This window comes from Geotrypetes seraphini, chromosome 3, assembly GCF_902459505.1.
Source record: "Geotrypetes seraphini chromosome 3, aGeoSer1.1, whole genome shotgun sequence".
Lineage (NCBI taxonomy): Eukaryota > Metazoa > Chordata > Amphibia > Gymnophiona > Dermophiidae > Geotrypetes > Geotrypetes seraphini.
Genome location: NC_047086.1, coordinates 212,031,444 through 212,048,028, shown reverse-complemented (window position 1 = coordinate 212,048,028; position 16,585 = coordinate 212,031,444). Strand labels below are relative to the sequence as shown.

Genomic DNA, 16,585 nt, shown 5'->3' with positions numbered 1-16,585 from the left:
CAGTAATGGGTGTCCCTTTTCTACCTTTTAAATTGGGGATTTGGACTTTTCAAGCACACAAATGTCCTTGTGAGCATTTTGAAACATCTGTATACTTCAAAAATAAGTGCATAGTGTGTTTTCAAGAATGACACGGAAATGAACATCAAACAATTGAAAGAAGCCTTGGAAAACAGGGAAGCATGGCGAGGACTGGCCTACAGAATATCTAAGGGTCGGATATGACTGAAAGGATAGTATTAGTAGTATTTTCTTAAAATGATGGAACCATTTCTTTGAGGCTGAAGATTTCTCTTGTATGATGAGTTGGCCTGGTGGCTCTGGCCATGCTGTCCACTGCCACACAGAGAGCCTGAATTCAGTTCTCAGCTCACTTCTACTCTATGGATTAACCGGGCATAGGGATGATTGAAGGCAGCACTCAATGTGCATGAGGAGGGAACAGAACCCCAGTCATTGTGCCATGGCAACTTCTTGTGGCTGGAGCTTAGGGCCCATGATACATGGTTCTGGAAGAAATCCAGGTGCTTGGACTCTACTTGGTGACTGTGCTGCAGATAATGGGCTAAGGGAGTTGAGAGGGTATGTGAAATAGGTGAAAAAAAATCTCCAGGAATTTCTGAATGAAGGCCTTTATCACTAGATCCTAGCCCTAGTTCAAGCTAAGCCAGACATTCAGAGGAGCAGGAAGGAGCTGTCAGATTACAAATAAAAGTTCTTGGGTTTTGTTTTCTACACATGAAGACCTCTTCAGAGTTTAAACACAGAGTAAAGAATGCAGGAACAGACGTGGGCATTCTGTATTTACAATTACCTCCCATTGTACCCACTTTTCCCTCCCATCCCACCCCCCTTTTTGAGGATCTTCCATGCCAAGAGCACTCCAGTGCCCCTTGTCTGCCAGTGATAAATAGCTCTTGTTAATGTGGGTTAGCCTAAAGTGTGTTTTCCCCATCACAAAGGTCCAGTCTGCTTTCCAGTGTTCCAGGGGGACTCTTGGTTAGAGAGAGAGAGTGTTTAGGTCTCATTTCAGGAAGTGCTGCTCTTGAGTCTCACTAAAAGAAATCACAGACACAGACATGCACACACACACACACACACACACACACACACACTCACAGACACACACAAGAATGAGCTGGCTGGAGTACTAACCAAGTACCTCTTTCCCCTACCAAAAACGCATAAAAGTTCACAGCCCTCAATAGACAAACACAAGCTGCTTTCAAAGATGTCATGAGAAGTACCGGTAAATGCAGCTAAATGGAGGTATAGGATGTGGTAGTAGTCAAGCGGGGGGAGGTATTAGTAGAAGTGCATGTACAGTGATATGATGGGGGGCTTGTCCAGAGGAACTTTTGTGGTATGGGCTATTTCTGGGGCTGAGTAGAAACCCAAGAGTTCTGGGCCTACTTGGCCTTGGAATTTGGGGAAACTGGAAGAATGTGCAGAAATCTCCAGACCTAAGATGTAGCATACCTATATGAATAGAGCTGTGTGTTTAAACAATTTTATTGGACCAACAAATAAATATACAATCTGTAAAAAATTCAGCTGTTCAATAATTTTTACAATATCATTCACTTCCTCAAACCCCTCCCCCCCCCACCTTAACCACCATGGCACATCCCACTTCCCATATTCCTTCCCAATACATCCCTTCCCCAATATCCAACAAAGCAAACACCAGTTTTGAGGAGTTTGGCTCTTATAACCTCTCAGACTCATACATTAGGAATCTAATCCCTAACTCCCTCTTTCCCATAAATCTCTTCCCACCCCCCACTAATGCATATAATTTAGTGTGGATTTTTAAAATAAATGGATTGGTGAAACTGAATCTCCTAACCGATTCAAAATAAAACTACATGCAAGTCTAGGGTGTAATCTCTGAATATAAGAAAACCATTTAGACATAAAGCATGATTGTTGTTTAAAGGTAATACATAATTCTCTTAACTCCGTCAAGAATAATATATGTAATTTATTATGCCAGTACCAATATGAAGGGGGTTCCATGTATGTCCAGTGATGCATAATACAATATTTGGCACCTTTTCCTTTAACTCCCAATACAGACATTTGTCCAAACAAAATTCCCAATGGTAAAAACTGGATAGATTAATGAAGAGTCCCTTCCATAAATCTCACTATTGCTCTCCAAAATGTTTAAATTTGAGGACAATTCCAATTGATATGATAAAATGTATTATCTCTCCACTGACACTTCCCACACACGGGGCTGTCTGCTTCACCTAGCTTACATAGTTGAGATTGGGACATATTGAGGGACCTTTTTGATATGATGTCTAAATCAGAGTTTACCACAACTAGGCTTCAAAAAGAACCCAAAAATTGCCAAAAAAGAAAGTAACTAAACCAAAAAACAGTTGGCAAAAACTTTTTTGCTCCCGGTGAGAACTTAATATTTAAGAGATATTTATAGGCCTGTGTTCGTTCTCACCGGGAGCAAAAAGCTTTTGCCAGTTGTTTTTTGGTTTAAATCAGAGTTTAGACATTTTGCAAAACATGCACAAAAATCCAGTTGTAAATAAGACCATATTCAAAACATCTATCTTTTTTTTCCTCAAAAAATGTGCTCTGTGCGTCTATTGTCTTTGCATTTATCTTTTTGAACCATTTTAGAAAAAAATGCCTCCAAATGAATAAAGCATGAAACAAGCTGTTGAGATATTTTTTTTTTTTTAAGTTCAAATATTTTTATTGATTATAATGAAAATACAATATCAAACAGAAAGATGTACATGTAGTCACTGTTAGTTCTCGAACAACAACTCAGACATGCATATTCGCAGAATATTGGACGTAATAGATATCTTACATAGATCAGAACTTGAAATATGTATAGCTTATTAGATTTGCATAGAATAAGCACAAAAGGTTAAACAGAGCAATAATCAAGTAAGGGTTTCCAAATGTCATGATATCTAGACATTTGATGAGACTGTTCAGCATAAATTCTCTCATATTTACTAGTGAGACAGAGAGCATTCCACCACGATTGAAAGTTCACTTTAGTGAGATCTTTCCAGCAATATAATACCGCTTGTATGGCTAGTGCCATCATTATAGTAAATAATCTTTCTGAAGTTCTGGGCAAAGGAGTCATTAGTGTTTGACACATGCCAATAAGGGTGGCAAGTGACAGAGTTTCATGAATTTGTAAAACTTCACATATGGTCTTCCAAACCCTATCCCAAAAGGACTGTACATGTGAACAGGAGAAAAGCAGATGTTCCAAAGATCCCTGCTGTTGAGATATATGAGAGACCAGCATTTGTACAGATATTCCAGCAGAGCAGTGTAGCGCCATAATGGGTGCTGTAGTGAACTTCATATAAAAGATCCCAAGTACACATCACACCGTAACCTCCTTATTGTGTAGGGTAGCCCTCCAAAACCCACCCAAAATCTACTGGACACAACTGAACACCATACCAATTGCCCTTATGCCTAAACTAAACTAAACCTTAGGTTTGTATACCGCATCCTCTCCACAATCGTAGAGCTCGGCACGGTTTACAGGAGTTGGGATAGAAAGGAACTCCAATGAAGGGTAAAGGCCATAGTGTAAAGAATGTTTAGAGGGCTTAGTATACCAGAGAGGGAGGAAGAATTACATTTTTGAGAATAGCCAGGTTTTCAGATGTTTACAGAAAAGTTATGCCTGTAGGTGATGCCTCACAAGTGGAATTTGGGTGGTTTGGAAGGCTCACAGATTCCACTATAAGTGTAGTAGTTAGAGTAGGGTTACCAGATTTTCAGGAATGAAAATACAGACCCATGGCCACGCCCCCCCAGGCCCACCCTGTTCCGCCTGAGCCATGCCCCGCCCATCACGCCCCGCCTTCTGTAATTTCCCAGATCTCCCCTGGAACCCTTTTTAAAAATCAGTACAACATTGGCCACACTCCAATCTTCAGGTACTACAGTCAATTTTAGTGACGGGTTACAGATCACTAACTAACAGCAGCTCAGAAATTTCATGTTTGAGTTTTTTTCAGTACCCTTATTTAAGTAAACAGGCATTGCTTTAGATTCCATGATCAAATTAAACATTCTCTCTAAAGTAGAAGACATTTTTAAATATAAAATCTTACAGAGGGAAATAAATATGTGTTCTTTGAACCTGCCCAATTAGGTTTCTTTTTAGAAGGTAAAGGTATCTCTATGCATCTGAAACTTGGACATTGTGACATAGACCATGTAAAACATGGTCTAAGTCACAAAAACCCACCTAAACATACCAGATAAGCACTTCAAACACATAACACAGACCTCCACACACTACCCCAGTGATCACCAACCCCCCCACCCCTATAAAAATTTTATTCACAACTTTAAATTTCAGCCTCAAGACCATCATCACCTGGCCGCCTGGCATAGGAAAGCCTAGTCATCCAGCCCAGAGGCAGCTTAAGTCATCTTGGGGGTGGGTTAGGGACCCATAGAGAAGAGGACCTATGCCCATAAGCCCCTGTAATCACTGCATTGATACTTAAACATGTGCACTGCCCTATATACCCCCAAAACCATTTTTTACTGGCATATAAGTGGCTCCTGAAGCCATAAGGGCTATTGGGGTGGTAGATAAGTGGGTCTAGGGGATTCTGGAGGTGGTTTGGGGGGATCACCGTGACCTATAAGGGAGCTGTAGGAAGAAGAAGCCATGGCACTCTTTTTGTGAAGTTCACAGCAGTGCCCTGTAAGGTACCCCACTATTTAGGTGGCATGTCTGGGTGTTCAATCCATCACTTTGCAGACCCCTCTCACGTCCAACAGGGCTTGTTCTAGGCATTTTTGACTTGGACGGAAATGTGGTATAAAGATGGACGATTTAGTGGCTTGGACGATCAGATCGGCAGGACGTATAATTAGATGATTTTCGAAAGTAAAAAAAAGTTGGACGTCTCTTTCTAAAATGTCACTTAGGCTCTTTTAAACTGTGGACGACTTGCGAGATGGATGTAAACGGACTTAGACGTCCCTTTCGATTATACCCCTCCACGCATCCCGGGGGAGGTAGTGGAGAAGAAAACAGTGACAGAGTTCAAGCAAGTGTGGGATGAACACAGAGGATCTCTAATCAGAAAATAATGGGTATATGTTGAAGGAACTAAGGCCAGTACTGGGCAGGCTTGCATGGCCTGTGTCCCATATATGAACACTCAGTTGAGGACGGGCTAGGGAGGGTTTCGATGGTTAAGATGGGCTGGAGTGAGCTTTGATGGAGACTCCAGTAGATGGAACCTAAGTACACTACCATGCAGGGCTCTGGGTTTCTGGCCCAGAAATATCTAAGAAAAAGGACCATTTAAACTAAATTAATTTATGAAGCATGTATGGTTGAGCAGACTGGATGGACCACTCGGGTCTTTATCTGCTGTCATTTACTATGTAGTTTCTCCCCCTCACACAAAATACATACACAGTCACACTTTTATGCTAATAGCTGCATGTCCCTCTGATGCATCTTCTTTACCCTCTTTGAGAGCGTTAACCCTCGCTGTCTCAAAAGCACCACTTGGCTTCCGTGCCTCTCCACATACCACATCTCCAGACTGCAGAATTCACATTTGTCAAGGAAATGTACCCTCTCCTGTCAACAGTAATCCATCTCCCCAGCCTTGTGTCCCCCCCCCCCCCCCCACCCGCCCAGCTTCTTCCCCCATGGCCTAAGGAATTGTTGGAAAAGGAAAGAACTTGTTTGGAAACGGGGCACTTAAGGATTACTACAGACATCCTTGAGATAGGAAAGGTCAATATTGAAGTTTGCTCAGGAATTAGGGGCTGGTTGCCTGAATGAGAGAGTAGGAAAGTGATGGGGGAGGGGGAGGAAGAGAGAAGATGTACAGTACTATGTAGCAGAAGCAAACCTGGTTCCTAGCGGCTATTCCCTGTAATATGCTGGAGCTGTGTTGTGGGAAGCAAAAGCGTGTTGAGCTTTCTGCCCTGCTGCTAAAGCCATGCTGTGGCTTCGTGGAAAACACCGTATTGTGGCCTGCAGGTGGGTGGGTGCCAGCTCTGTGATGCAGTAGTTGCTTGAGCCCCCTTCTCTCCAATATTCTTCACTGTGTCCAAAGAGGGGGTAGTTTGTGTCAAGTAGTGTAGCCAAGAAGAAGATTTTGGCTGGGGCTGTCCCCTTCCCCCCCCCCCCCCCCACAAGTGCATCTCTTCTCACAATATAAATTTCTTGTTCTGAGCTAAAGGGTATTCCCAAGCCCAGCTAGCTGAAGACCCTCCAATCCTCCTCCAGAAGCAATGGCAGCTGACACCCCAGTGCATACTCTGTTGTTGTTTTTTTAAGTTCAAATATTTTTATTGAAAACATTTCCACACAAAACAGACAGTAAAATATACTTCAAAATGTTTTAACAATTAACGTCACATAAGCAAAGGATACATATAAGTCTAAAATAAATAATTCCCACCCACCCCCCACCCTACCCCCCTCATATTGAGAGTGTTCAAACATACATATGCATACATCATATTCAAACATACATATGCATATTATTCACCTCTAACTTTATTATTTTCCACAAATTTTTTTAACAGGTAGCCATATTTTAGCAAATGTTGCTTTTTTTTACCTCTCTTTTCCATAACAACTGATTCATATTTCCCCACCAGATAGTCATACTCTGTTTTGTGCCTATATGAGAAGTGAGACAGTGCTAGGTGGCGGCTCAGGAACCCTGCCACTGCCTTTGGAAGACTGGAGAAGATCGATATTCAGTTACGGGGCTTGGGAATCCTCACCAGCTCTATAGTAAGGGTGTGTCTCTGCTGGGTAGACCTGAGCCCAAAGTAAGAGGCCTTTGCCCACCTAGAGCCCACCTGTGTTAACTGGATATTTTGCAAAGTTGACTGGAACTGGCTGTAATGCTGTAAGATGACTATAGTGGTGTCACTCTGAGATATGCAAGCATAATAAATCCATTGGGTTTTTTGTTGTTTTTTAAAAATATATTTTATTGAGAAAAAAGTTGAAACAAAGAATATCAGCCATTACAGAGTATGAACACATACAAACAACTTCACCCCAACCATAGAGCACTTACCCCTCCTCCCTTTACAATCCCACGCTAGCGTTTTTAGTGCCAGCCACAGTAGTAAGAACTCCAATGCTCATAGAATTCCTAAAAACACTAGTCCAGATTTGTAAAGGAGGGCCTTAGAGAGAATATATAAACAAAGATGGTGAAAAACCTCAAGGCTGATAACAAATAAGATCCTCCTATTTCCATTTTTTATAATTTCCTCCTCTTCCCCCCTCCCTCTTTCATTCCATCATCCCCACCTCAGGAATGACCAGTGTTTCACAGTATTCTCAGGGACAGAAGTATTGCCAGCAGTCTAAATACATTTTATGGTGCATTTTCCCATACCTTCCAATCTTCTGCATTCTTCCCATCTTGCCGTTTGGCATATAAAAGCTATCCAGTGTGGCAAGCATGGCAAAGTATCCCCTACCCAGAGCTGCCTATGAGATTCCATCACTCCCTGGGAGATAAGGGGCTCTTCTGCTCCTAGCATCAGGGTCTTATAAGACCACTCCAGTGATCTGCCAATAATGGTTACCAGATTTTTAGAAGAAAAAAAAAAAAGAGGATGCGTGGCCCCACCCCACTCTGCCCCCAACCCACCCCTCCCCGTTCCACTCACAGCACGATAGGGGAACAGAGAAGTGAAAAGAGCGTTTGGAATGGTCCAATTAAACTTGCACCCAGAATCTTATAGTATTTGGACCCAAACCCATCGGGTTTCAGTGCTTTAGCGCTCACTGTATTTCTAGGCCTTTCAAAAACCAAACATCCACTACAGTGGCGCTAGATTTACTATTTATCTTTTCTTATGCATAACCAGTAATGCTGATACCATAGGGGAGTTCAGATCTCCACCTGAGTAGTTTAACTCGATGTGGTTTTGTTCTTCATAATTCCCGGTATAGCATGATTTAGTTGTTAAATTTTCATATTTATCTTTTTTCTTTAGTTATATTTAATAACTTAGCTTTTTAGCAGGTTAGTCTCCTTGCCGACTCATTTTGCATGACTTTATCAAGGACGGGGGAACTTGAGTTTATCTTTGCCTATTTTATTCTGCCGCTGGCTGGCTAGGCCTGTCACAGGAGAGTTCAGCAAATCTCTTTGTTCCTGCAAAAGGGATGGTATGCGGGAATGGAATATTTCAGTGCGGCCAGTTCAGTGTGGGACATTTAATCGCAGCCATTTCATCACAGCCCTTTATGAGTGGGCCATTTCATCGTGCTGAGTCAACCCCCATCCAGCTCACCTGAACAGGCAGCTCGCGAGGAGTGTAACAGATGTGGAGTCTGACAGATGCTATCCCGATTCAACACCATCGCGCTGAGTTGCCCCCCCCCCCCTGCTCACCTGAAGAGTCTGACAGATGCTGACCTCATGCTGTCTCAGAAAACTTTATTTAAGCACCAGTGAGAAGCAAGGGGAGCACTTCTGGCTGCAGTGGGAGCCTTCAAATAACTTGATTGAAGCACCAGTTTGACCAGCAGCTTACCTGTTTTGTTTCCCCATCGGTGTAACTGTTATTTATAAAACTACACATTGCATTACATTAGTGATTTCTACTCCGCCATTACCTTGCGGTTCAAGGCGGATTACATAAGAGTTGTCATGAAGTTATGAAATATACAAGCGGATTACATAAGAATTGTGAGATTAGGTAATACATGATGGGTAATTTGAACATTATAGATTTGATAAGGGGTAGATAGTATAGTAGGTGGAGCTTGGAAAGGATCTGGTCGTGTTAAATAGGTTTTATGTATTTTTTGAAGAGTAGAGTTTTTGTTCTCTGAGTAGGGTTTTTGCTCTCTGATTTAATAATACCTGATTGATTTGCTTCTTAAGATTATGAAACTGCCGTCTGAGGTTATCATCTGCCTTGCCAGTCATCACTCCTCTAGCCATCTGTAACATTTCCACCAAACCCATCAGAGTCTTACCCACTTCCCTCTTTTTACATGCTGAGTATTCTATTATTTTGTCTATGAGGTCCACTGGAGGGATGAAAGAATGGCTCTTCACCCTTTCTCAGCAGTCACTGACCCCCTTCCTACCCCCGGTGGCGTAGCGAGGGTGAGTGGCACCTGGGGCGGTAGAGCCCCTCCCCTCCGCCCCCACTAGCCTTCCAGTATGCCACCTCATCTACATATTCTGGGTCATTATCCTTACGATAAAACTTCCAATGCTGCATAAGAAATTTTTTAAAATCCCCATCTAAGTACAAAGTGGGGTTCAAGTGCCACCTTGCCCTATTGGCCCCCCCCCCTGTGGACATGAGTGCGGTTCTATCTTTGCTCGGCTGCCCTGGCATATCAGCGGAGAACTGAGGATGTAAGTTCCCACAAAACAAAGTCCTCCTAGTATGCCCCGAGTCAATAGCCCATAAAAATAGCTGTTCTGCTTCCAAAAACCAAAATAAAAGGGTTTTTTTTGAGGGAGTAGGATCGAAGCCAAGTCACAAGGCATCTGCTCAGGTCGCTGCCATCATGTGACACCCCTACCCCCCCCCCCCCAAATCCATTCTTAAGGCTTTTAACATTTGTTCCTATCTGTTCTCTCCAACGTGGAAAGGAGTGAAGGAACAAAGTTCTTAATAATAATCACATGGCATTATAAATGGGTAAAACAACGAAAGAGAAACTGGAGATGTCAAGACCAGCCTACAGTCACAAATACTTTATTAATAGTTTGTCCAAAGTTCAACAACAAGTCCTTGACGTGCAAAACAAATGTAGTCCAGACTAGGATCCAAGTTACGGCGACTGCATCGCCTTTCTCAGGGAACAATAAGGAACTAAACAATGTAACAAAATGACATTACATTAAGAATGATATAACAACATACACTAAAATTTGATATAAAACCACAAATATAAAAGCAGAAAAAGAACAAGATGGAGTGATTATAACATATAAATACATAAATATGAAGGAGAATCAATATGTGAAAATTGCTCTTCTTGTGTTCTAAAACTTTCCACCATAAAAATGCGAATGCATCAATGAAAAAGGTTCAAAATGGGGTCGAATTGAGAAATAATTGCAGAAACTAGATGATATCTATAAGGAAAATAAACCAATAAAGAGTTGAATATCATTGATCTACTAAAATTGTTCAAACGGGTAAACTGAGGCACAGTGAAATACAGTGATTCATTCATGGTCACTCAAAATCCATGATGGTGCTGAGGATTGGAGCTAAGGCCAGCAAGAGTGTAGCCACAGGTGGGCCTAGGCCCCTCTACTTTTGCCTCAGGCCTGCCTCTAGCAGATGGACACACCCCTGGTATAGCTGTTAGGGATCGCCAAGCCCTGCCAGCTGAACAAATCTAGATTTCTCTCTGAATCGGCCTATTCCAGTGCTTCCCAATCTTTTTAGCGGCTGTGACCTTACGATTGCAGTCAAATAAAGACTATATGACCTCCCAGAGGTGCAGAATAATGGTCACCTATGGAGAGCCTACCTAGATTGTGACCCCAAAGGCAGGTTTTGTGAACCCTTTTTTGGGGGGGGTCTCAACCGCACAATTTGGAAAGCTCGGAGTTTATGCAGCGAAGTGAAGGAGCCAGCAGTCTGCTGCAGCAGAATTAAGAGCCACTGGCACTGGCACACCGAGCAGGTTCAGTTCTCACAGAAGCATATCGTGAGATCAGCAACAGGCAGGAACTCCTCTCGTTTGAAGAAAGACTAAAAGGGTTAGGGCTCTTCAGCTTGGGAAAGAGACGGCCGAGGGGAGATATGACTGAAGTCTACAAAATCTTGAGTGGAGTGGAAGGGGTACAAGTGGATTGATTTATTTATATACCACTTATAGCCTTATTTATATACCACTTATAGCCTAAGTGGTTTACATTAGGTACTCAAACATTTTTCGGTGACGCATCAAAATCACACGAGACAATCACGTGCAGACAAAGCCGGGCCGACAGTCGTGCGCAGGAGATCAGCGCGCTGGATGTAAACTGAATTTTAAAGCACTGCGGGGAGGGGGGGAACCACCGCACTTAACTTAGTAGTGTTGGCACTGCTGTTGGGGGTGGGTGGGGGCGGGAAACCCCCCTCCCAACATTACAGAGGAAACTGAACTTTTTCCCCCCCAAAAAGGAAAAAGCCTGTTTCCTCTATAATAGGGGGTTCCCCTCCCAACAACCCCCTTCAATGGCAGCGCCAACATTACTAAGTTAAGTGCGGTGGTTCACACACACACACATACCCTCGGAGTGCTTTAAAATTCAGTTTAAATCTGATGCGCTGATCTCCTGCACATGATTGTCTCGCACGGTTTAGTCCATGAACCTATTTTTCCCTTTCTGTCCTGGTGGGCTCACTCTCTACGTAATATACCTGGGGCAATGGGGGATTACTCTTTGATAACTAATATCTGCATGATATCCACACATACCTTTTTCTTTTGCTTAGTATGATTAGGCCCTTCTCTTTTTCTCCTCTTTCCCCTTCCCTCCCTCTTTGCCCCAAGACACCCTTTTCCCACTGCAGATCACCTTGAGCCTGTTTAGGTTTGCACAACACACAAATATAAGTGACTTGCCCAGGGACACAAGGAGCAGTGTGGGATTTGAGGGGGTCATGCTTTCATCCTTCCAGTGGTCATCTGGTGAGTTTGGGTAACTTTTTTAGCCTGTAGATGTTTTTAAAACAGATCTACCTCCGGACATCTAAAAGGCATCCTGGACATCTTGGGAAATGTTTGATTATTCCTGCAAGACATCCAAGTGCTAAGACCGTCTAAATCCCACCCAAAATACACCAGCAGCGTGCCTGATTTTAAGACAAAATCGGATCGTCACGTTGGATCTCTTCACAGAGAAAGGTAGGGGAGGGTCATTAAGGTGGGCAGACTGGATGGGCCGTGGCCCTTATCTGCCGTCTATTTCTATGTTTCTCTAACATGCCCATTTAACATTTAGATGTCCTGGAAGGTAAATGACCTGCAAGATATCTAAAAACTTTGTTTTGAAAATTGTCAATTGGACATTTCGGTGATTAAAGTATCCAAGTTTTGGTGTTTTTTTTTTTTATATGAGCCCCATATTAAAAAAATAATTGTGGATAATAATAAAAAATAGTCATAACTATTACACTTCACTATTTTGCAGATAGTAGTATGGATGGGTATGCCAAAAATGTTAATTTCTCATGTCAGGTGCAACTGATCAATTTATTTTGGTTAGACTTCAATTTAATTTCAGGAGCAATGTCATTAAGAGTGTATACTCATTACAGAGGATGCACTAGGTGTAAAGAGGGTACGCTCCCCTGGAATGAATATATGGTGCCATTACATTATGGGGCTCATAATCAAAATAGAAATATGCCTAAAAACCCACCCAAGTTGGCACTTGGACGACCTAAAAGACAGGTTGTCCAAGTGCCGATAATTGAAATGGCTTTTTAGACGTATCCAGAGACATTTTAGACCTCTGAATGCTGCTGTGCGCCCAAAGCTGAAAGGGGCGTTTTGGGAGGAGTGGTGAGGGTGGGATTTGGGCTGGATGTGGGCTGATCTAGACTTAGTGAAGGAGTCTGGGACTGGTTTTCCTAAGTGTTGAACTAAGTTTTCTCTTTAATAAAATGCTGAATTATGTTTAGCTGCAGACCTAACTTATCTCATGTTCTAGCCTGCCTGTACTGGGTGTTAGCTTGGGCATTCTAGCTTCTTATGGCTATCTCAGCATAAATGACATGTAACAGAAAGACTGCAGGGCTTAGATAAGTGACCTGCTAGTGACCTGCTAGTGTGAGCTGAGGACCAACGATTGTTAAGAAAAGTAACACGTGAAAATTTTTTTCTAGAATTCAGTTGTATAGCCAGAAGAATGTATAAATACCTCTGTAACTTCCTGGTTTCGGGACTTCTGAAGCCAGCTTGGGACTCAGGGGTCCGCATATGCTGAATAAACATCTGTGCTTTCTTCAAGTCTCTAAGTTTTATGGCTGCCCAAAGTGACCTTTCATTAGTTGTACTGCAGGGATAATCAAACGTTTTATGAGGCTGCCTGGATGAAACTTATACATTGTGACTTAGGCGATCTAAAACCAGGTCTAAGTGACCAGAAGGTATCTATTCCAAAGTGACCAGATAACCACTGCAGACACAAAGTATAGACCCCCACACACCCCCCCCCCACCCCCCCAGTGAATACTGACCCCCTCAAACTGCCATAAAAATCAGAATAAAAACGTACATACCTATCTCTGGAACATCAGCACCTGCTATAGAAAAGTCTAGTGGAGCTGCACAGAGGTCTCTTAAGTAGCCTGGGGTTTGGGGGGGGGGGGGGAGAGCTAGTGAACCATAGAGAGGAGGACCCAGGCCCATAAGCCACTCTAACCACTACATTCATGGTGGAAAATGTAAGCCCCCCCAACCCCCTCCCCACCGGCAGCCATAAGGGCTATTGGGGTTGTAGACAAGTGGGTATAGTGGGTTTTGGGGGTGTTTTCTTTGAGGTGAGGCTCAACATTACTTATATGGGAGTTCTGGTGAGATGTTTAAGTGGCACCCAGTGCTCTGTTATGTCTGGGTGGCCAATCCATCACATTGCTGGCCCCTCCCACTCCAAAAGGTTTTGTTCTTGGCGTTTGGGACTTGGATGAATATTTGGGCGAGAATATGGTATAAAGAAAGACGTAGTGGCGGTCTGGATGAGCAAACACCTGGACGTACAGATGGACGATTTTTGGAAAAAAGTATATTTTAAGAAGTATTTTTCGAGAATGGACATTTGTGCCCTGCCAACTTTGAACTAGCGCTTTATGCCCACATCGGACTTAGACATATGTTTTGATTATGTACTCCTAATTAAATTGACTAAGGAGCCAATTAGTGCCAAAATTGGGTGCTAATTGGCATTAATTATCACCAATTTGGAATTGAGTGCACGTTTTGCTATGCACTATTCTAGAGAAATGTGTACCCAAATCCTATAGTGGAGCCCTAAAAAGGGATGGGGTGAGAGTATTCCTAAAATTTGCATGTAGTGTATAGAATAATAGGGAGATGTTTCCAGTTTGAGTGACAGAAGTGACCCCTGATTTCAGTAAGCGTAAATCCCGGCATCCAAAATTGGCACTCAAAGCTATTCTATAATGGTTGTTCATCTTTGATTGCCCATTATAGACTAGAATTGAGTGCCACTTACTAAATCTAGCCCACTTTGTGTAAAAAGGGTACACTTTGGGTACAGAGGGTGCATACTTTGTACTCAATATTATTGGTAAATGAAAAAAATACAAAGTAAACATTCAATCAGACAGAGCTTTTTTTTTTTGGGGGGGGGGGGGGGGGGGCGGGGGGCTGGCAGTAGTTTTATGCTTCATTATTTAATGCCAGACCATGTCCAGGCACCAGCTTTGTATATCCAGGTTTACGTGGCCAGCTATATCTTAACCGCTTACGTGACACCAGAAAAAGGTAGGACTGAAATTTATGTGGTCCCATTTGTCCAGTTAACCTAGGGCAGGGGTCTGCAACCTTTAAGACATAAAGAGCCACTTGGACCCGTTTTCGAAAAGAAAAAAAAACTTGGAGCCGCAAAACCATTATAAAACAAATCTAACACTGCATATATTGTTTCTTATCTTAATGCTATATACAGGATCACTAAATTGAAAATAAAATCATTTTTCCTACCTTTGCTATTTGGTGATTTCATGAGTCTCTGGTTGCACTTTCTTCTTCTGACTGTGCATCCAATCTTTCTTCCTTTCAGCCTCCTGTATGTTTCCTCTCCTCCAGACCTCATTCTCTCCCCCAACTTTTTCTTTCTGTCTCCCTGTTCCCCCTTCTTTCTGTCTCCGTGCCATCCCCCAAGCCACTCGGTTTGCTGCCACCGCAATCGGGGAATAGCCCCCAAGCCACCGCCGTCCCAAGCTTTCCCTGCAGAAGTGTTGCGCTGACCAGCATTCCGCTCCCTGACGTCAATTCTGACGTAGGAGAGGAAGTTCCGGGCCAACAAGGCATTTCTCCTCATTCCATCCAGCCTGAGCCCCATCTCTCCTTGATCCAGCATTTCCCTTCTTTGTCTGTCAGAATTACCATTCCACCTATTTTCCAGCATCACCCTTCTTTGTGTCCATCTCACCTATATCCCTATCTCACCACTTTTTCAGAATCTTCATTTGTCTCTGTCCTTATCTTTACGCCATGTTCACCATTTGCCCTTTCAATGTCTTTATCTCCCCCCACACACTTTTTCAGCATTACTTCTATGTCTCTATTTCACCTCCTCTTCATGTCCCCTCTGTATCTCTATCCTTATTCAGTAGGTCCTGCTTACCCTTTCTCTTCTTTGTGCACTATCTCCATTTTCAGCTTTCCCCCCTTTTCCTTTGTTACTGCACCCTGTAGCTAGAATCTTTCCACCCTCCCTCCACTCCGGCCCAGCCCAGTATGAAATATTTCCTTTTGTTTCCCTCCCCTCTCTCTTTCTCTCTCTCTTCTCCCTCACCCACGAGTCCTGCATCTGGCCCTCTCCCTTCTACCTGCACCTGGCAACACCCCCCTGCTCCGCGGCTCTCTTCAGCAACTCGTCAGCAGCAGTGATCAAGACAAGCTGCCGACATCGAGGCCTTCCCTCTACGAGTCCCGCCTTTGTGGAAAAAGGAAGTTGAAACAAGCGGGACTCGCAGAGGGTAGGCCCCGACGTCAGAAGCTTGTGTCGATCGCTGCTGCTGAGTTGCCGAAGAGAGCCGCGGAGCAGGGGATGTGGCCGGAAGCAGGTAGAAGGGAGAGGGAGATAGGAAGGCTGTAGATCTCCGGAGCATGACACCGACCCCGGCCAGGATGATTTCTTTTTCAGACGTGCACCTTACAAGTCCGGCGTCGCGGCGGGAAATAGCCATGCTGAGCAGTGAGCTCAGCACTACACAGATGAAAGCCTTGCTTGCTGATTGGTCCGGCGGCACGGCGGGGCGGGGCCGCCGGACCAATCAGCAAGCAAGGCTTTCATCTGTGTATGTGCTGAGCTCACTGCTCAGCATGGCTATTTCCCGCCGCGACGCCGGACTTGTAAGCTGCATGCCTGCGTGACACACTACCGGAGCCGCAGCAAAGGTGGAAAAGAGCCGCATGCGGCTCTGGAGCCGCAGGTTGCCGACCCCCGACCTAGGGGTTTAAATGCTGCCTCTGCCTCTGAACCACCTACAAAATATAGCTGGCCTTCACTTTTGTGGTTAGTGGTGATATACAGAGGCACTAACCAGTGGTGTAGTAAGAGGGGAGGCGGGCGGACCACCCTGAGCGCTGTCTTTGGGGGGGGGGAGGTGCCAATGCCTCTCCTCCTCTCCGCCCCTCCATGTTAGATACAATATGTCAGTTTGTCATGTTGTCCATGTCACCCCTGATTTTACTTTTTAATGTATATTTACCTGTACTCCGCTTAGAAATCTGATAAGTGGCATATCAAATTTTTAATAAAACTTGAAAAAGCATGAACTTTTAACTCCACATGGGCATATCAAGCAGCAAAACTGTGGAAAGCATTACCAACTA

The 16,585-nt window shown here is 43.6% G+C and overlaps 1 protein-coding gene across 1 annotated transcript in view; it reads left to right on the top strand.

Annotated features, from left to right (window-relative positions):
* The window catches only part of GLI1 (GLI family zinc finger 1), a 329,009-nt gene that overhangs the window by 172,709 nt on the left and 139,715 nt on the right, over positions 1–16,585 (top strand). The gene's annotated exons all lie outside the window — the stretch shown is intronic.